We start from the raw sequence: 21,984 nt of genomic DNA on the forward strand, positions 1-21,984 counted from the left end.
AGCAGCCGTAGCTCTGAAACACTACATCACCAGGTTTTTGATATATATATATAGTCCTGGGTGGTGCAAACATTTAAGCACTTCAGTACTAGTGGAAAGGCTGCTGGTTTGCACCGACCCAGAAGTGCCTCAGAAGATAGGTCTGGCAATCTGCTTCCAAAAGGTCACAGCCTTGAAAAACCCGTGGAGCAGTTCTACTCTGCACACATGGGGTTGCGATGAGCTGGAATCAACTCTACAGCAACCAACAATACATACACACACACACATATATGAAAAGTGTGATGAAAGCTAAAATCAAAACTGGAGGGGTGCACTTGTAAACGCCTTCAAAGTAACCTGCCTGCCCACCCTTGGGGAGCCACCTTGGCAGCAGCAGCTCCCACTGTCTCCTTTTCCTTGTACAACAAAATAAACGTGACTTTCCTGTTCTCCCACCTTAGGCTCTCATTTATTAGACAATACGAGTCATGCTGAGCAAGAACCTGGGATTTCTACCCAGTAGCATCATTATTTAGTTCAAGCTTCTTATAATGCACATTTCTCTGCCTGAAGAACCTCCCTCCTCCAGTCTCCACCATTTATGCTGCATTCTGTTGCCAAATCCATCTTCCTAATGAGAGGTTCAAATTAAACTACTTCCTACTTGAAAAAAAAAAAATTCTTCTTGTCTGTCAAATAAATTTTATAGCCGCCAGCTCCTTACTGCCTTACATATTAGCTGTGATGCTTTCAGATACCAAGGTAGGCAGAGCAAGATGAAGCTCTGTTTATCTGGATGAATTTTTATCTTTATTTATTTATTTATTTTTGCTTGGGGTATTTTTGTTTTGTTTTCTTTTTGGCCACATGACATCTGGCATCTCCATAGGAGCTGGTTAGTGACTTGACCAATCCTGGCTCAGAGAATGATAATCAGATTTTAAAAGCTGAAATAATATGTTTTCTTTGGTAATTCCCCCAAACCATCAGTGCTGACAAAGAGCAGCAACCTGTATAACAAAAGGAAGAAGAGGTTCCTCATACCACTGAAGGGCTGCAGCTCCTCCTCTGAGATGCTAGATTGATAACATTGTGTCTTAAAAAGACCAAGTGTCTATTTTTATCCATCGTTGGGACTAGTGTCTCTCTGAGAAGTGCAGGAATAACCAAAATGTTTCTTGAAGCAATTAAACGGAGAAACTGAAAGTGCAAAGGGAAGGGCAGCAAAACCTCATGCAAAAATCTATCCATTTAGTACCGTTTTCTGAATGTCAAATGATGGGTGGAGCAGACTCAAAAGTTTTGCTGTTCCAAGCTAAAACCCAATACTGTTTTAATATCAGATCTTGTTATGATTATTAATATTTTTCTTCTTAGTTTCACATTCAAGGTCAAACTCTAATACCAATATTTCTTTCAACATGGATCCTATGCACCAGCTCATCTTGGTCAGTGATAATTCCATGACTATTCATATTAATTCCATGTCTTTCCTCATGCCACCCCCTTTGCCTAGAATGCATATAGTCATTGTTATGAGTTAAATTGTGTTATCCTCAAAATATGTGTTGGAGTCCTAACCCCTATACCTGTGGATGTAATCCTGTTTGGAAATAGGGATTTCTTTGTTATGTTAAGGAGGCCTTAACACTAATCACTTCTGAATTATAAAAAGAACTGATTAGACACAAAGGCTCTCCTGCCAAGGAATCAAGATATGAACCAAGGAGCCAAGGAACACCTGGGGCAATTCACAAAGAAGGAATCAAAACGGCTTTCTTAGGCTGCGTTCTTTAGAGAAGCAAATCCAGTAAAATGTATAAATATATACGTATAGAAAGAGATTTATATCAAGGAAATGGCTCACACAGTTGTAGATCCATACGAAGTCCATGGGTTAGGGCAGAGGCTTCTCCTTATTCACATAGTCTCAGGGGCTCGTCATTCCAAGATTGGCAGGTCGGGAAGCAGAGCTCTTGCTCACAGGTTGTGAAGATCAAGAATCCCAAGATCAGCAGGCAAGACTGGAGGTAAGCTGCTAGCTCAAGTCCCAAGAACCGGAGGTCAGATGAACAGGAGCCAGCTGCAGGATCCAGGATGAGCAAAAGCCCCCAAACCCCTGCCATAATGTCCACCCATGCTCGATGCAGGCCACACACCTAAGGAAACTCCTCTTCAATCGATTGGCTACTCACAGCAGATCCCATCATGGGGGTTATCACATATCAAATCTCAACAGGGAAGTGGCCAAAATATCACCAAAAAAAACAAACCTGTTGCCATCATGACTGCCGAAACACTGAGAATCATTGCCCAGCCAAGGTGACACACAACCTTAACCATCACAACTGCCAAAATGCTGATTTTGGACTTTTAGTATCTAGAATTGTGAGAAAATAAATTTTTGTTCTTTAGAGCCACCCACATGTAGTATTTGCATTACAGCAGCACTGGGAAACTAAGATAGTCATGGAATAGTAGCACTGGAAGCAAAGTTGGAGATTATCTATATTTCAACTGGTAATTTTGTACATGAAGACCCCCAGGTCCTGGGGCTCATGAAGTAAATTTTCCAACAGAGGGCAAAGCCCAGATCAGCTACTTTCCAATCCTGTGCCTTTTCTAACACATCAAACATTCTTCCTCTTTTGTTCTGATTTTGCTTATTGAAATTTTACTTACTCTTCAAAGTCTAAGATAAATGACACCTTCTTCATGATGACCAACCAGCAATAACCCATTCTCCTGTGCTTGCCCACTCTCAGCCTGTAACCTGCCTGACGTTAGCTGCCTTCTTGGATTTTATGCATGTTGAAGGTGATGATGCTAGCTGACAAAACAAATGTCCAGTAAAACCCTTCCACGTCGGAAACTCTCCATGCATGTTTGTCAAATAAATGATTGAACAAAGGAAAACAATGTAGCGACATGGAGCTTTGACTATTAAAACAATAATAACGAGAAAATGAATGTATGAAAATCTGAGTAAGCTGTGATGCAATGCATTCTGATCTCATTGAACAAAAAGGCTCCTGATACATTGCAAGGTTTATATTGATTTAAAAATAATAATTTCATCCCTCATCTTTAAGCTTTTCCTTTCATTAAAACAAGCAGAAGGGAATGAATGGATTATAACGGAGACTAGCTTTTAGGGATTTACAGATTAAGTTTGGAAATCCATGCGTCTCCCTTAAAATATGAAGAGTGTCAGTTCAGCTGAGTGCAGAAGGTTTCATAGCCAAAAAGATTCAGTCGCATGAAATTGAAAAAGTGTTGGTTACTATCGTCAGTGAAAGTTTAAATGTAAAATCATCCATCATCCCGACTCTTCTGTTCCAGTATGTTTATTAAGCAAATGTTTATTATACTAAATTCCATTTCAAGCTGAGTGAGGTAGGGGGAGGCGACTTGTAAAAAGGAGGAATTACATACAAGAAGAGATTTTCTTTAAAAAAAAAAAAGAACATTAATATATTTCTATTTTTGAATATGTTTTTTACATAGGATTAAAAGTAGGGTTAGAAATGAAAACATAGCCCTGAGTAAAATCACTACAGAAAAAAACAAAATCCCCATACAGAGAGCATACAAGTAATTTTAAAAATGGGAGAGCATGGGTGGGCAGAAAGAAAGAGAAAGGCAGTAATAGGCCTTCCGTATTTTTGGGATTAGGAGTCAGAGCATGAATGCATATGGAAAACAGTGTTTAGTGGCCACAGAGATAGATACTTGAGTACTTGATTTAATTCTAGTCTATTGCAGCCAACAAATAATTATCAAATATCTGTTATGTATAAGATAGTGTGCTGGCTAGGAAATACGAGGTAAATAAAGACGATTATAAAGAATTAACCAGGAGGAGGCAGAGCCAAGATGGTGGAAGAGACAGACACTTCCAGCGAGCCCTACTTACAACAAAGCCCAAAAAAACAAGTGAAATGAGTACATTTGTGACAAGCTCGTAGCCCGGAGCTTCAAAGGCAAGTTTAGAAAAAAAAATGAGGGGCAAGGGGAGGAAGAGACCCTTTAGAAGTGGAGAGGAGTTACCAGACCTGGGTCGCAGGGAGCCCTCAGGCACCATTCCCGAAGCGGTGGTGGCGGGCTAGTACTAGTGTTTGGCCACAGTTTCCTCAGGGAGAAGCAGCCAGCCACACACGCTACTCAACATCGTTGGAACTAGAGAAGAACGCCGCTCTCGGCCAAAGCTAAGTACTTGTGTATATTTTACCGTGCCCCTCACCCCCAAGCCAGCTTTAGCAGCTGAATTCCCTGGGCCTGAGATAGGCGCTGCTGAGCACCTACAGCCATGCTCCCGGCCTCGGGGAAGGAATAAATTTGCAATTGGGGGGAAAGATAATTTGCTAGTTCCATCAACCAGGGGAGCTGAGGACAGAAGCAGCTCCTGTCAAGCCATAAATGGTCCATGGACTTTGAGAACCTTTCCCTTCTGCATGGACCTGTGTGGGCCTATTTCAGAAGAATAGGCCCTTGTTGGCACACTCCAACCATTTCAGCTGTGCGGTGGAGAGGTGGGTGTTTGATATTTGACATTGCTTTGCCTATTAAACAAGGTTCTCACCTACCCACATCAGGGACCTAAAGACTGGTAGCTCCACTCAGGCCACCCAGCCACCCACGACAGGGGTCCAAGGATAACCAGTACCTCCCAGTCCTTACAATCAAAAACTTTGGGTGCCCATGGTCCCTCTGCAGAACTCACCCGCCTACACACTCTAGGAAACAGGAATGTGCTTTCCTCAGAGACACTCGAGGGTCGGTTCTTAGCCACCTGCCTTGTTCAGAGTGTGACCCCTGCTGCAATCAGATACTGGTATACACACCAATCAACCCTGCCTCTCTAAGACTGTAGGACAGAGCCTGTACCACACACTTGATGATCAGCTACCTGGACGCCTGAACTGAATTCATACAAGAAAAGTGAATGGACTCCTGGAGTGATATACCTGATAACACCTCTAGGCTTCTGGAGACAGGACGTCAGAGCTCCAAAAGTGAAAATAATCAAGCTAGCTCACTCAAGCAACCTATCTGGGTATACCAAAACAAAAAAAGCAAGAAGCTACAACACAATAAGCAAGCATAAACTAATACAATAACTTATAGATGGCTCGGAGACAACAGTCAACATCAAGTCACATAAAGAAACAGGCCATGATCTCCTCAACAAGCTCTCAAAACCAAGAATCCAGGGATCTCCTAAATCAAAGCGCATTCCTGGAATTACCAGAGCCAGAACACAAAAGATTAATATATAGCCCTTCAAGACATCAGGAAAGAAATGAGGCAATATGCAGAACAAGACAAGGAACACATAGATAAAGCAACTGAAGAAATTAGAAAGATTATTCAGGAACATAATGAAAAGTTTAATATGCTGGAAAAATCCATAGGCAGACAGCAATCAGAGATTCAGAAGATTAACACTAAAATTACAGAAGTAGACAACTCAATAGAAAGTCAGAGAAGCAGAATTGAGCAAGTAGAAGCCAGAATGTCTGAACTTGAAGATAAATCACTTGGCACTAATATATTTGAAGAAAAATCAGATAAAAGAATTTTAAAAAATGAAGAAACCTTAAGAATCATGTGAGACTCTATCAAGAGAAATAACCTACGAGTGATTGGAGTACTAGAACAGGGAAGGAAAACAGAAAATACAGAAAAACTTCCCTGATATCGTGAAAGATGAGAAGATATCTATCCAAGATGCTCATGGAACATCACATGAGGTAGATATTAAAAGAAAGTCACCAAGACATATTATAATCAAACTTGCCAAAACCAAAGATAAAGAGAGAATTATAAGAGCCGTGAGGGGTAAACAAAAACTCACCTACAAAGGAGAGCTGATAAAAATAAACTCAGACTACTTGGCAGAAATCATGCCGGCAAGAAGGCAATGGGGTGACATATTTAAAAAATTGAAGGAAAAATATTGCCTGCCAAGAATCATATATCCAGCAAAACTGTCTCTTAAATATGAAGGAGAAATTAAGACATTTCCAGATAAACAGAAGTTTAGGGAACTCATAAAAACCAAACCAAAACTACAAGAAATACTAAAAGGAGTTCTTTGGTTAGAAAATTAATACTATCAGGTATCAACCCAAGACAAGAAGACCAGGCAAAACAAACAGAAGTCAGCCGAGACAGTGAAATCAAAAAAACAAAGCAAGATTAAAAAAAAAAAAAACTCAAAACAGGGTAACAGCAATGTTGTTATATAAAAGAAGACAACATTAAAACAATAAAGAGGGACAAAGAAATGTAATCATACACCTTCCATATGGAGAGGAAGATACGGCAATACAAAGAAATAAAAGATAGGTTTAAATTTAGAAAAATAGGGGTAAATGATAAGGTAACCACAAAGGAGATAAACTAGCCTACTCATCAAAATAAAATACAAGAAAAAAATAGAGACTCAGCAGAAACAAAATCACCAACAACAAATATGAGGAAAGGACAATATATAAAGATAATCTACTCAGCACATAAAATTAAGTGGGAAAAAGAAACTGTCAACAACACACACAAAAAGACATCAAAATGATAGCACTAAATTCATACCTATCCATAATTACGCTGAATGTAAATGGACTAAATGCACCGGTAAAGAGACAGAGAGTGGCAGAATAGATAAAAAAAACAAGATCAGTCTATATGCTGCCTTCAAGAGACACGCCTTAGACTTAGAGACACAAACTAAAACTCAAAGGGTGGAAAAAAATATATCAAGCAAACAACAATCAAAAAAGAGCAGGAGTAGCAATATTAATTTCTGACAAAATAGACTTTAAAGTTAAATCCGTCATAAAGGATAAGGAAGGACACTATATACTGATTAAAGGGACAATATACCGAGAAGATATAACCACATTAAATATTTATGCACCCAATGACAGGGCTGCAAGATACATAAAACAAACTCTATCGGCATTGAAAAGTGAGATAGAAAGCTCCACAATAACAGTAGGAGATTTTAACACGCCACTTTTGGTGAAGGACAGTACATCCAGAAAGAAGCTCAATAAAGACATGGAAGATCTAAATGCCGCAATCAACCAACTTGACCTCATAGACATGTACAGAACACTGCACTGAACAGCAACCAAGAATACTTTCTTTTCTACTGCACATGGAACATTCTCTAGAATAGACCACATATTAGGTCATAAAGCAAGCCTTAGCAGATTTTTTTTTTTTTAGCAGAATCCAAAACACTGAAATATTAGAAAGCATCTTCTCTGACCATAAGGCCATAAAAGTGGAAATCAATAACACGAAAAGCAGGGAAAAGATATCAAATACTTGGAAACTGAACAATACCCTGCTCAAAAAAGACTGGACTATAGAAGACATTAAGGATGGAATAAAGACATTTATAGAATCCAGTGAGAATGAAAACACTTCCTATCATGAACCTTTGGGACACAGCAAAAGTGGTGCTCAGAGGCCAATTTATATCAACAAAATTGATAAACCACTGGCCAAACTGAAAAAAGAAAAACAGGAGAGGAAGCAAATAACCTGAATAAGAAGATGGACGATATTACAACAGACTCAACTAAACTTAAAAGAATCATATCACATTACTATGAAAAGTTGTATTCTAACAAATTTGAAAACCTAGAAGAAATGGATGAATTCCTAGAAACACACTACCTACCTAAACTAACACAAACAGAGGTAGAACAACTAAATAGACCGATAACAAAAGAAGAGATTGAAAAGGCAATCAAAAAACTCCCAACAAAAAAAAAAAAACCCTGGTCCGGATGACTTCACTGCAGAGTTAACACCGATACTACTAAAGGTATTTCAGAGCATAGAGAAGGACAGAATACTACCAAATTCGTTCTATGAAGCCACCATATCCTTGATACCAAAACCAGGTAAAGACACACACAAAAAGAAAATTACACACCTATATCCCTCATGAACTAAGATGCAAAAATCTTCGACAAAATTCTAGCCAATAGAATTCAACAACATATCAAAAAAATAATTCACCATGACCAAGTGGGATTCATACCAGGTATACAGGGATGGTTCAACATTAGAAAAACAATTAATGTAATTCATCACATAAATAAAACAAAAGACAAGGATCACATGATTTTATCAATTGATGCAGAAAAGGCATTTGACAAAGTTCAACACCCATTCATGATAAAAACTGTCAGCAAAATAGGAATAAAAGGAAAATTCCTCAACATAATAAAGGGCATTTATACAAAGCCAACAGCCAACATCACTCTAAATGGAGAGAGCCTGAAAGCATTCCCATTGAGATTGGGAACCAGACAAGGATGCCCTTTTTTCACCGCTCTTATTCAACATTTGTTGGAGGTCCTAGCCAGAGCAATTAGGCTAGATAAAGAAATAAAGGGCATCCAGATTGGCAAAGAAGAAGTAAAATTATCTCTATTTGCAGATGACATGATCTTATACACAGAAAACCCTAAGGAATCCTCAAGAAAACTACTGAAACTAATAAGAGTTCAGCACAGTATCAGGATACAAGATAAACATACAAAAATCAGTTGGATTCCTATACACCAACAAAAAGAACATCAAAGAGGAAATCACCAAATCAATGCCATTTACAGTAGCCCCCAGAAGATAAAATACTTAGGAATAAATCTTACCAGTGATGTAAAAGAGTTATACAAAGAAAACTAAAATGCACTTCTGCAAAAAAACCAAAAGAGACTTACATAAGCGGAAAAACATACCTTGCTCATGGATAGGAAGGCTTAACATTATAAAAATGTCTATTCTACCAAAAACGATCTATAGATACATTGCTATTCTGATCCAAATTCCAACAACATTCTTTAATGAGATGGGGAAACAAGTCACCAACTTCATATGGAAGGGAAAGAGGCCCTGGATAAATAAGGCATTACTGAAAAAGAAAAACAAAGTGGGAGGCTTTATTTTACCTGATTTTAGAACCTATTATACTGGCACGGTAGTCAAAACAGCCTGGTACTTGTACAACAGATACATAGACCAATGGAACAGAATTGAGAATCCAGGCATAAATCCATCCACATATGAGCAGCTGATATTTGACAAAGGCTCCAAAACAGTTAAAGGGGGAACAGACAGTCTTTTGAACAAATGGTGCTGGCTTAACTGGATATCCATCTGCAAAAACATGAAACAGGACCCATACCTCACTCCATGCACAAAAACGAGCTCAAAATGGATCAAAGACCTAAATACAAAATCTAAAACGGTAAAGATCCTGGAAGAAAAAATAGGGACAACGTCAGGAGCCATAATGCATGGCATAAACAGTATACAAAACATTACTAACAATGCAGAAGAAAAACTAGATAATTGGGAGCTACTAAGAATCAAACACCTATGCTAATCCAAAGACTTCACCAAAAGAGTAAAAAGATTACCTACAGTCTGAGAAAAAGTTTTTAGCTATGACATTTCCGATCAGCACCTAATCTCTAAAATCTACATGATATTGCAAAAACTCAACTAGAAAAAGCCAAATAACCCAGTTATAAAATGGGCAAAAGATATGAACAAAGACTTCACTAAAGAAGACATTCAGGTAGCTAACGGAAACATGAGGAATTGCTCACGATCATTAGCCATTAGAGAAATGCAAATCAAAACTACAATGAGATTTCATCTCACTCCAACAAGGCTGGCATTAATCCAAAAAACACAAAATAATAAATGTTGGAGAAGCTGTGGAGAGATTGGAACACTTATATACTGCTGGTGGGAATGTAAAGTGGTACAACCACTTTGGAAATCAATTTGGTGCTTCCTTAAAAAGCTATAAATAGAACTACCATACAATCCAGCAATCCCATTCCTTGGAATATATCCTAGAGAAATAAGGGCCTTTACATGAACAGATATATGCACACCCATGTTCATTCCAGCACTGTTTACAATAGCAAAAAGATGGAACCAACCAAGGTGCCCATCAATGGAGGAATGGATAAATAAATTATGGTATATTCACACAATGGAATACTACACATCGATAAAGAACAGTGGTGAATCTGTGAAATGCGGAGGAACCTGGAAGACATTATGCTGAGTGAAATTGATCAGTTGCTAAAGGACAGATATTGTATAAGACCACTATTATAAGAACTGGAGAAATAGTTTAGACTGAGAAGAAAACATTCTTTTGTGGTTACGAGAGTGGGGAGGGAGGGAGGGTGGGAGAGTGGTATTCACTAATTAGATAGCAGATAAGAACTACTTTAGGTGAGGGGAAAGACAACACACAATACAGGGGAGGTCAGCGCAACTGGACTAAACCAAAAGCAAAGAAGTTTCCTGAATGCTTCAAAAGCCAGTGTAACAGGGGCAGGGGTTTGGGGACCATGGTTTAAGGGGACACCTAAGTCAATTGGCATAATAAAATCTATTAAGAAAACATTCTGCATCCCACTTTCAAAAGTGTCGTCTGGAGTCTTAAATGCTAGCAAGTGGCCATCTAAGACCCATCAATGAGTCTCAAACCACCTGGATCAAAGCAGAATGAAGAACACCAAGGACACAAGGTAATTACAAGCCCAAGAGACAGAAAGGGCCACATGAACCAGAGACTACATCATCCTGAGACCAGAAGAACTAGATGGTGCCTGGCTACAACCGAAGACTGCCCTGACAGGGAACACAACACAGAACCCCTGAGGGAGCAGGAGAGCAGTGGGATGCAGACCCCAAATTCTCGTAAAAAGACCAGACTTGATGGTCTGACTGACACTAGAAGGACCCCAGTGGTCATGGCCCCCAGACCTTCTGTTGGCCCAGGACAGGAACCTATCCCAAAGCCAACTCTTCAGACATGGATTGGACTGGACAATGGGTTGGAGAGGGATGCTGGTGAGGAGTCAGCTTCTTGGATCAGGTGGACACTTGAGACTATGTTGGTATCTCCTGCTTGGAGGAGAGATGAGAGGGTAGAGGGGGTTAGAAGCTGGTGAAATGGTAACGAAAAGAGAGAGTGGAGGGACGGACCTGGCTGTCTCACTAGGGGGAGAGTAATTGGGAGTATGTAGAAGCAAGGTGTATATGTTTTTGTGTGAGAAACTGACTTGATTTGTAAACTTTCACTTAAAGCACAATAAAAATTATTAAAAAAAAAAAAAAGAAGAAGAATTAACCAGAGACTTGAGGCAGTGTGGATGCTGATTTTTATCACTCAGCTGATTCATCCCTTTTCCATTTATAGACTTAAGCACTAGTTCCAGGAGGAAAAGGGTCTGAATTACCTGGATAACTCTTCCCATTCATTATTTAACTGATTTTATTATTATTTTTTTTTTATTTGGCTTCCTAGTTCTTCATATGGCCTAACCCCAAACATTTTCTTTAAATCCATCTTAAAGACATTTCCAGAAATGAAAAATTGAATGGTTCTGGGATCTGAAACCTCATTCAAGACATTTATATATTTCTAAAATTTTACTCATATGTCATATTTTATTGAATTTCATGACATGCTTTAAAATTATATTCACTGGAAAACTGGTGAAGCAGTTTGTTTCTAGAGGGTAAACTGAAATACAATCAAACTGAAGGTGCATCTTGAGCAAAATTCCATCACAATGTGTTAGCATCTTCAAAAATGAAGTACTAAACAGCTGAATTTTTGATTGATGGTTTATTTATTTGCTTCCCAACTAGAATGTATACTCTTTGAGGGTCAAGACTGTTTTGTTGTTGTTTTATTGTGGTGAATAAATATATATATATATACATATATAAAACATAAAATTTGCCATTTTAACCATGTTTAAGTATACTATTCAGCGACATTAATTATGTTCACAGTATTGTACGTCACATTTTATTTCCAAAATGTTTTCATCACCGCAAAGAACACCTGTACCCATTAAACAATGACTCTTCATTACCCCTTGCTCTCAGCCCCTGCTAACTACTAATAAAGTTTTGTCTCTATGCATTTGCTTATTCTAGATATTTCATATTAGTGGGATCGTACAGTATGTGTTCTTTTGCTTCTGATTTATTTCCTTCAGCATGTTTTCAAGGTTCAACCATGCCGTAGCATGTATCAGAATTTAATTTCTTTTTAGCTGAATAATATTCCATTGTGTGTGTGTGTGTATATATAAAGAAAAAAAAATTATATATATATATATAATCACATTTTGTTTACCCATTCATCTGTTGATGGGCAGTTTTTTTTTTTTTTTCACATTTTAGCTATCAGGAATGATGCTGTAATGCACATTGATATACAAATTTGAGTCCCTGCTTTCAATTCTTTCAGGTATGTACCTAGGAATACAATTTCTGGGTCATATGGTAATTTACCACTCATCCATTAGTTTGTCATACTGTGGTGGCTTGTGTGTTGTTGTGATGCTAGAAGCTATGCCACTGGTATTTCAAATACCAGCAGGTTCACCCATGGTGGACAGATTTCAGTGGAGCTTCCAGACTAAGACAGACTAGGAAGAAGGACCTGGCAGTCTACTTCTGAAAAAAAATTGGCCAATTAAAACCTTATGAATAGCAGTGGAACATTGTCTGATATAGTGCTGGAAGATGAACCCCTCAGGTTGGAAGGCACTCCAAATACAACTGGGGAAGAGCTGCCTCCTCAAAGCAGAATCGATCTTAATGATGTGGATGAAGTTTTTGGAACCTTCAGTTGCTGCAACTACGGGCCCAAACAGAGCCATGATTGTGAGGATTGCACAAGACTGGGCAGTGAGTGTTTCCTTCTGTTGTACATAGGGTGGCTATGAGTTGGAACCAACTTGATGGAACCTGTCTTAGTCATCCAGTGCTGCTATAACAGACATACAATAAGTGGATGGCTTTAAGAAAGAGAAATTTATGTTCTCACAGTGTGGTAGCTTAGAAGTCCAAATTCAGGGCATCAGCTCCAAGGAAAGGTTTTCCCTCTCTGTCAGCTCTGGAGGGAGGTCCTTCTCATCAATATTTCCCTGGACTAGGAGCTTCTCCACACACGAACCCCAGGTCCAAAGGATAGGCTCTGCTGCTGGTGCTTCTTTCTTAGTGGTATGAGGCTTGCTTCTCTTTCCTTTCATCTCTTGTAAGATAAAAATTGGTACAGTCCACACTCCAGAGAAATTCCTTTCACATTGAATCAGGGATGTGACCTTAGTAAGGGTGTTACAATTCCACCCTAATCCTCTTTAACATAAAATTACAATCACAAAATGGCGGACAACCACGCCATACTGGGAATCATGGCCTAACCAAGTTGACACATTTTGGGGGGACACAATTCAATCCATGACATTCCACGCTTTGGCCCCCGCAAATTCATATCTTTGCTGCATGCAAGACACATTCACCCCCTCCTATCATAGCAAAAGTATTAAATCAACTCCAAGTCCCAAATCCAAAAATTCCTCTTCATCTGTGAAATCTAGAATACAAGTTGTCTGCTTCCAAAGTACAATGGCAGAACAGGCACAAGCTACACATTTCCATTACAAATGGGAGAAACTGGAGGAAAAGAAGGCATAACAGGCACCAAGCAAGTCAGTAGAACACATCACATTAGCCCTCAAAGCTTTGCAAATAATCCTCTGTTCTCTGAGACCATTTACGTAATGGCCCTGATATCTACATTCTAGGTGTTGGCCACACTCTCCAAACTCTGAATGGAGGCCCCTCAGCCCTGGGCTTTAACTCCATCTTCCATGCCTATTGGGATGGCAACTCTGCTCCCTTGGCCTTAGACGCATCATTCTCCTAGTCCATCTGAGTGGTGACTCTGCCTTAGAAACTCCAGAGGATGTGGCTCCACCCTTTGAAACCGCAGAAGTCGAGCCCATACCTTTTGAGACTAAGGCAGCTCTGCTTCCTTTGTTCCTTGTGTCTTCAGCTTCTGCTTCCTGGTTCTTTGGCCTCTCTGCCCCTTGGGCCTTAGGCCCACATCTGCCCTGCTGGGGCAAGTGTTCCTAAGCTCTGTAGCTCCGCTGATAAGTGCCTGGAGGCACCCCGCTCCACTATGAAGCCTCTCATGCAAAGGCACTCAGCTCTTTCACTACCTACATGGGTCAGCTCCAGTGCTGTCTGGTGCTGGTCTCCTCGTTCTGCTGCTGCTGCTACTCCTCTGCTGCTGCCACTTCTCTCCTGATGCCTGTCCTCTGTCCATTCACAGTTTCAAAGCTGCTTCCACATTTTAGGTTTCTGTTACAGCAGCACCCTACTCTCAGTACCAATTCTGTTTTAGTTATCTAGTTTATTTAGTGATCTAGTGCTACTGTAACAGAAATACCACAAGTGGACGCCTTTAACAAACAGAGTTTATTCTCTCGCAGTCTAGTAGGTTACAAGTCCAAATTCAGGGTGTCAGCTCCAGGGGACAGCTTTCTCTCTCTGTTGGCTCTGGAGGAAAGTCCTTCTCATCAACCTTTCCCTGTACTAGGAGCTTCTCTGTGCAGGAACCCCAGGTCCAAAGGACATGCTCTGCTCCCAGCACTGCTGTCTTGGTGGTATGAGTTCCCCACTCTCTGCTTGCTTCCCTTTCCTTTTATCTATTTTAAGATAAAAGGTGGTGTAGGCCACACTCCACGGAAACTCCTTTTACACTGGATCAGGCATGTGGCCTTAGTAAGGGTGGTACAATCCCACCCTAATCCTCTTTAACATAAAATTACAATCACAAAATGGAGGACAACCACACCATACTGGGGATCGTGGCCTAACCAAGTTGACACATATATCTGGGGGACACAATTCAACTATGACAGTACCTAACAACAACAAATGGTAATTCGATGTTTAACTTTTTGAGGAACTACCAAACTGTCTTTCCACAGAGACTCTGTTTTTTATCTCTGTAAGTCTAATGAGGGCCTAATGCAGTATCTGATACTTGTTTTAAAAAACTCATTGCCGTCGAGTCTATTCCAACTCATAGCAACTCTGTAGGACAGAGTAGAACTGCACCATAGTTTCCAAGGAGCACCTGGTGGATTAGAACTGCCGACCTTTTGGTTAGCAGCTGTAGCACTTAACTTCTACGCCACCAGGGTTTCCGATACTAGGCACTCAGTAAAATACATTGATGAATGAATAAATGAATTAATGAAGAGAATATGGCCTTATAGCATTTTAGAAAGTTTTGTTTCTTAAATTGAAACTAAGCAGAAGGTAATCAAAGGTACAGGATGGCTTAGCAATATAGGGCAGTCCAAGAAAACATGCAGATGTTTCCCAGAGCCAAACGGGGAAGTCATTTTGAGAAGAGCCACTGAGTGAGGATGGTAGCTGACCATAGGATCTAATTCGCTCTGCCTTCCAATGATGTCCTATAAGATGCATCAGTTGTAGACATCTCTCCAGAGATGTTTGCCCTATGGAAGCCTCACCACCAAAGGCTGTGGCCAATGACCTGATTCACTGGTAATCTGTCCAACATACCGAGTAGAGCTATCCAATTCCAAAGAGTCAACGGAATTTACTGCCAAGGATTCCTTTGCAAGAGTTAGAGGACATATCATTCTCATATTTTGCCCGCCTTGGTGAGATATTTAAATAAACACATAGTTTCATTCCTGGAGTCATTAGCTGGGCAGGCTTCTTTGAAACTTCTGTTAACAGATCACTCAAAGGAACAACATGACCTCCATGAAAGGTCAGGCTTGGAACTCTGTGAGGAGGGTAATCACAAGGCTAATGTTTTTCCTATTTAAAACTAAGTTCAAACTAAAAATAGCTTCCTCAGTATCTACTTGTCATAGGGGCAAGGCAGGCTGGCAAGGGGCAGGAATTATACCATTAGGGAACATTCATAATAAATTCTCCAGTGTTTGAACATTGAATACATTACTTGGGTACCAAAAGTAGCTTTTATCACATGTGCAATGTATGTTGTTTTATCAATAAATATGTGATCAATTCTTTTTTGAACACAAATGGAAGTGAATAATTTTCAAATATTTTAGTATTTTATACTTTTGCAGAATTTTGAGCACTCAAAAGATCATGTATTTATTTGTTGAATAGTCCATTTATCATCTACAGTTTATGTGGAATATGAAGGAATTCAATTGAATTTAACAAAGTCGATGATGAGAAAAACCTGAGCGCGAATCCTCTCTGTTTCCAAATATTTTGAAAGTTGGCTCATGTAAAGAGAAAAATATATATATGATGAAAGAGTACTTCTGGGAATGAAAAAGAGAAACCTTGTCTCTCAGTGCCTAGGGGTCTGTTCTAGTTCCAAAGACAAAGCTTTTATTAGGTGCAGAGCTCAAATTAACTGGCAATTTTCCTCATTATATATTGAACTTGGAAAAATAAATGAAATAATTGCAAAAGCGCAAATTTATAAAATATGTTCTTATTAGTCCAATTTTTAGTGGTGGAGTTTTGTATCTCAGTAAGGTATGCATATAAAAGATTCCTTCTCCATTGTAATATTTATTGAGCCAGTATTTATTAGAGCTTGTTAGTTAGCTAGGAGCCCTGGTGGCACAGTGGTTAAGAATTTGGCTGTTAACCAAAAGGTCAGCAGTTCGAATCTACCAGCTGCTCCTTGGAAACCCTATGGGACAGTTCTACTCTGTCCTATAGGGTCACTACGGTTTGGAACTGGCTCAACGTCACCTAACAACAACAACAATGTGGGTAAGGAGTCCTTGGGTGGCACAGTTAAGAGCTTGGCTACTAACTGAAAGGTTGCCAGTTTGAAGAAAGGCCTGGTGATCTACTTCCAAAAGATCACAGCCATCGAAAACCCTATGGAGCACAGTTCTACCCTGACACACATGTGGTCGCCATGAGTCAGAAATGACTTGACAGCATCTGCTTGGTTAATGTGGGTAGAGTCCTTTGTTGCCATCTGTGTTGAGTCCCACTTGCCAATTTGGTTCCATGACATTTCAGCTGAGCTCCATCTTCTGAAGCTTTGCTGTATGACTTAAATGAATCTTCATGCTTCATAGGTCTCCCCATGGGCAGCATCTCCATGGAGCTTCCAGTGGGGAGAAGTTGTTTAAAATTACTGTTGCCAACTGATTTCTTAAATGCATTGAGATCTCTGTGGCATGGCCGAAGGCTCACTCTTTGGCTCTGATATGTTCAAAGTTTTATCAGTAACCTAAATAAAAATATAGGTAACTTGCTGAACCAACTTAAAGATGATACAAAGATGGAGTACGATATAGTCAATATGGTAAGGTGGGGATTGAATTATAAAAAGCCTGAAATGAGGGACTAAACAGCATACGGTGAAATAAAAAATGGGACATTTCAGATTTCTGGACTTGAGTCCAAAAAATATCTGTAGGACAATAGGATGTAAATATTTCACATAAAATTGGCATAGGTTAGTTTATATCTTGGCACACATAAATATGCCCATGAGTTTAAGCTGATTGTGAACTTAATGAGAGTTAACAGTAATGTGATTGCCAAAAAAGATCATTTCATATTAGGCTGCCTTAAAACAGGTGGTTTTCAGAACAAAATGAATGACAATTTGGTTCTATTCATTTTAGGCAGACCACACATCTTTTCTGGACACCCGGGGCCTAGTTAAACAAAAGAGTATCCAGAATTTTTGACAAGAATGAGAGATAATTCAAAGCATGACAATACGAAGGATGGTTGAAGGTATTGGAGTTGTTTATCCTGGGGGAATATAACTGTCAAGAACTATGAAGGTTCTGAAATTCACCCTACTTGCAAGCTATCAAGTAAGCCTGCCATAGTTTTAATGGATGCTGGCAGAAGACACAAGACTCCTGGGTCAGAGGCAAAGGACAGTTTATTATTCACAGCAACTCCAGTACCGAGAATATCAGTATTGTCTTTTGCCAGTTTCTTGAATTCCAATTCCCACAGGACAGTGCTAAAAGGGACATATGATGTTTGTGCATGAAATGGGTTATGTTACAGGAGAAGAACCCTGAGCTGAGGAAACCCCAATCTTTTATAATGGTTTGCAAACAAACCTGCCTAACCTTTTTCCTATCTCTATTTTTTGAGGCTGTTTTCTATACAAACATCTCTGAAAAGAACAAAATGCTGCCAGTGCCTTTGCTGGAAAGACAGGCAAAAACAGGAGAGATCAGAAGGCAAAACAAGGTCCACTGGTGAAAATTATAGGAAGTTAAATTTCTGGCAGATAAGGAAACATTTTTCAAAAACCAACGTGCTCAAAATGGGATGGGTTCTGTAATAGATTGAATTGTGTTTTCCAAAAACATATGCCAACTTGGTTAGGTCATGATTTCCAGTATTGCATGGTTGTCCTCCATTTTGTGATTATCCTATGTATTATAAATCATAATCTCTGCTGTGGTTAAAGGGGATTTGGGTGGGATGTAACACCCTTGCTCAGGTTACATCCCTGATCCAATGTAAAGGGAGTTTCCCTGGGGTGTGGCCTGCACCACCCTTTATCTTACAAGAGATGAAAGGGAAGCAAGCAGAGAGTTGAGAACCTCATACCACCAAGAAAGCAGTGCTGGGAGTAGAGCCCGTCTTTTAGACCTGAGGCTCCATGGAGAAGCTCCTAGACCAGAGGAAGATTGATAATAAGAACCTTCCTCCAGAGCCCACAGAGAGAGAAAGCCTTCCCCTGGAGCTGACACCCTGAATTTAGACTTCTATCCTACTGGACTGTAAGAGAATAAATTTCTCTTTGTTGAAGCCATCCATTTGTGGTATTTCTGTTATAGCAGCACTAGATAACTAAGACAGACTCCTTAAGAATTTAGACATGTTCAGGCAGAAACCAGGCAACCACTTGTGACTATTGACAAAAATATATCTCAGACAAGTACTAAATCTCATGGTACATTAAGCTTCTTACAGCACTCAATTATCAGAAAGATAGAGGGAGAGAAAGAGGTAGGGTAACTAGGAAAAAAGGCAGGGCAGAATAAGAGGAAGGGTACTTTCAAGCTTGAAATATCCCATTGTAACTTCTCTGATGCTCTATGCATGTCCCGGGAGGATTCACACATTTCTCTGATAAACCAGAGATAGGGCAGTGTCCATAGCCTTTGTATACTTTATGTTTTAATCTCCCTCATCATGCCTCTTCAGATAAGAAAAACAGCTCAGAAGTCTCAGTGGAAATCAACTTTGAAGCTTTATCTTAGATTGATTATGCTGTGTTTTGAGAATCTGAATCTTTGCTAAGGAGTTCTCAATAATCTGATTAGAAATACTTCTGGTTGCACAGAAACTTAGGCTGACTCTTGGGAATATCCTCAAATGAAAATATTTTGTTCATAGGGCCTTTTTTCCCCAGAAACAAAGCACATTTGTCCCCCAAGAAGAGATTACCTAAGAATGACTCTCATGTGGAATAGAAAATGAACATTTTCTCTCATAAATTTATTAACTGATCATTCTGTATGAATTCGTCTGCACACTACACAGGTGAGATGATACAACTACAACTAATGGTTGGAGAAGTGACTGGGAGCCTGTCGTTTGACCTTTGCATCACTATTTCTTTATATGTAAAATGAGGAGTTTGAAATAGGTGATAGCAAAGTTTCTTATACAGAGTTCAAACTCCAAAGGATCAAGGAAGATCCTTCATCTTAAAAGCTGGTATAAGCTTGGAGATTTAGGGCTGCAAGCAGGGGATGGGAGAAAATAAGAGTGCAAATCCCTTTCAAAAGATGGTTTAAAGGAAATCCCTCTTAGTGTAACATAAAGCAGGCATAGAAGAATCCATCAGGATATTGGGAAAGGCTGTGGGATAGAGGGGTAGGAGAGGATCTTGTGGTATTCTGGGACACGACATGAGTATAGTTTATAGCAGGAAACTAGGAACAAAATCTCAGCTCCATATTAAACCCAGCAGGGAACCCTATTCTGAGAAAATGGCCTTGGAAAGAGCCCTAGACCGGCTGAAGTACTGGACACTGCTCATCCGACCTGAGCAAGCCTGAAGACGGGAAGTGTTCATTTCTGCACAGGTAGGTATCTATCTGGAAATAATTCTTTCATTCATTTAAGAAACAGGAGATACAAAGAAAGCTTAGAGGATCCATCTTTCCTGTCTCAAAACAGGCACATAATCTCTTCCTGCCCAGCCAGTAGGATCCTGGATTGCACAGGCACATATAGGAATTTGGGCACTTTTTCTGCAGATATGGCTCTACTTTACAGCTTGGTGATTCATCAATAAATGAGACACCTCTCTTACACAATTTTTCATTGAACACACACATCTCACAAATCACATCTCATATTTTATTCGATGCTTTTAGGCTTAAATATTTATTGAAAATAATCATGTTTCAATAACTTTTACGTGTCATCTCTGAGAGTTGACATCCTCTTAAAACTACCAGGTGTTTTTAATGATTGTATGGTGGACAAATGAAACTCCTCATCACACCAAATTTATCAATCTTCTTACAATATAAAAGCGTCAGTGTTTCAGTAAAATACTGTGCAATGAATCCAATAAAAAAGGAACTTTAATACCTTTTTTTTTTCCAGGCATACAGAAACATCTGGTCTATTTAACTACTGCCTCCTAAAAGTGTGGCTTATTTTGTTTCAGGTTTAACCCTCAAATATAGCTAAAGAATTATCTGGCTTGGAATGTTCGTCAACTTAACAGCAGGAGTCAAGTTAATCTCTTTCACACCCCTTGTTCAACTTACTTTACTTAGTGTTTAAGATATTAAAAAAGGTCTCTTGGAGGGAGCGATGTTGATCTAGAACTTGGGGACTCTTGGGGGCATGAACCATGGGGATGTGGTTCAGAGGTCAGACTGAGAATGAGGTTACCACATTATACTGGATCAAAAGGCAAATCTATTCTGAAAGGTGACCTTGAGAAAATAATTTTGTTGTTAATGTTAAATCCTGGGATATAGATACACAATATAGAGGCCTGCAGAACTCTTTGCAAATACCTTGTAAGGTAGGCAAAATACTGCACTGTAGCTCTGGCAGCCGGAAAGCCAGGAAAGAAAGGGCTTATGTGACCTTTTGGGAATATACTGTTCTCCCCATAAAAGCCTTGAGTAATTAAAACAGAGAGTTAGTACTTCCCTCAGGAAAGATCAAGTTACTTTGAATAGTGCAAATCCTTTATCATTTATTATGTAGTCCTGCTCTGGACAAGGGAGGGGAAGACCCAGTGAGGAAAGGTTGAACAAGGAGCAGTAATCTGAGAAGGAAAAACAAAAATAGAGTGAGGAATAAAGGGAAGAAAGAAGAGCAGGCTTTGGGAGGCCCTGCAGCACTTTTGGCAATGCCTGTGCTCAACGGCCTCATAGAGGACAGGTCTGTATCTCAGTCAGTTCCCATTACAGAAGCAGTCCTAGTTTTACAGCGAGGAAGGGTACAGAAACTGGAATTGACACACCACTCTTCGTGTCACATTCTTTTTTAGGAATCTACAGTAACTCCGACAGTTTATTTGCTGTTTGGGACACTCTGATGTCCAGCTCTGCCTTTATCCTTCCCAAGTGAGCTCCAGCTGTTGTTTGGGGCTGTCAAGTGGATTCAGACTTAGCGACCCCATGTGACAGACTAGAACTGTCCCATAGGGTTTCCTAGATTGTAGTTTTTATGGAAGCAGATTGCCAGATCTTTCTCCCTCAGAGCTGCTGGGTGGGTTCGAACCTCAAACCGACAACCTTTTAATTAGCAGCTGAGTGCTAACCATTGCACCACATGGGCTCCAGCTACCCCTCCACTGTCTACTCCAGTCAGGCTGCTCTCCTAGCTTTGAGCCCTACGCCTCCCTTTCCTAACACTCCCGTTTCCCCTCCTCCTTTCCCTTTCAGCTATCTAAAACATTTCCATCCTTCTTAGATCCACATCTAATTTATCTCATAACAATAACTTGTACTGCATAAAGCTTTATACCAAGCACTTAAGCACGGACCACCACACCTGAGCCACTGTCTCCTGGGACATCTCCTTGAGGGCATTGCTGTCATCCACCTCTCTAATCTTTTGTCTCCTGGAGTAATTAATTGC

This window comes from Loxodonta africana, chromosome 2, assembly GCF_030014295.1.
Source record: "Loxodonta africana isolate mLoxAfr1 chromosome 2, mLoxAfr1.hap2, whole genome shotgun sequence".
In the NCBI taxonomy this organism is placed as follows: Eukaryota; Metazoa; Chordata; class Mammalia; order Proboscidea; family Elephantidae; genus Loxodonta; species Loxodonta africana.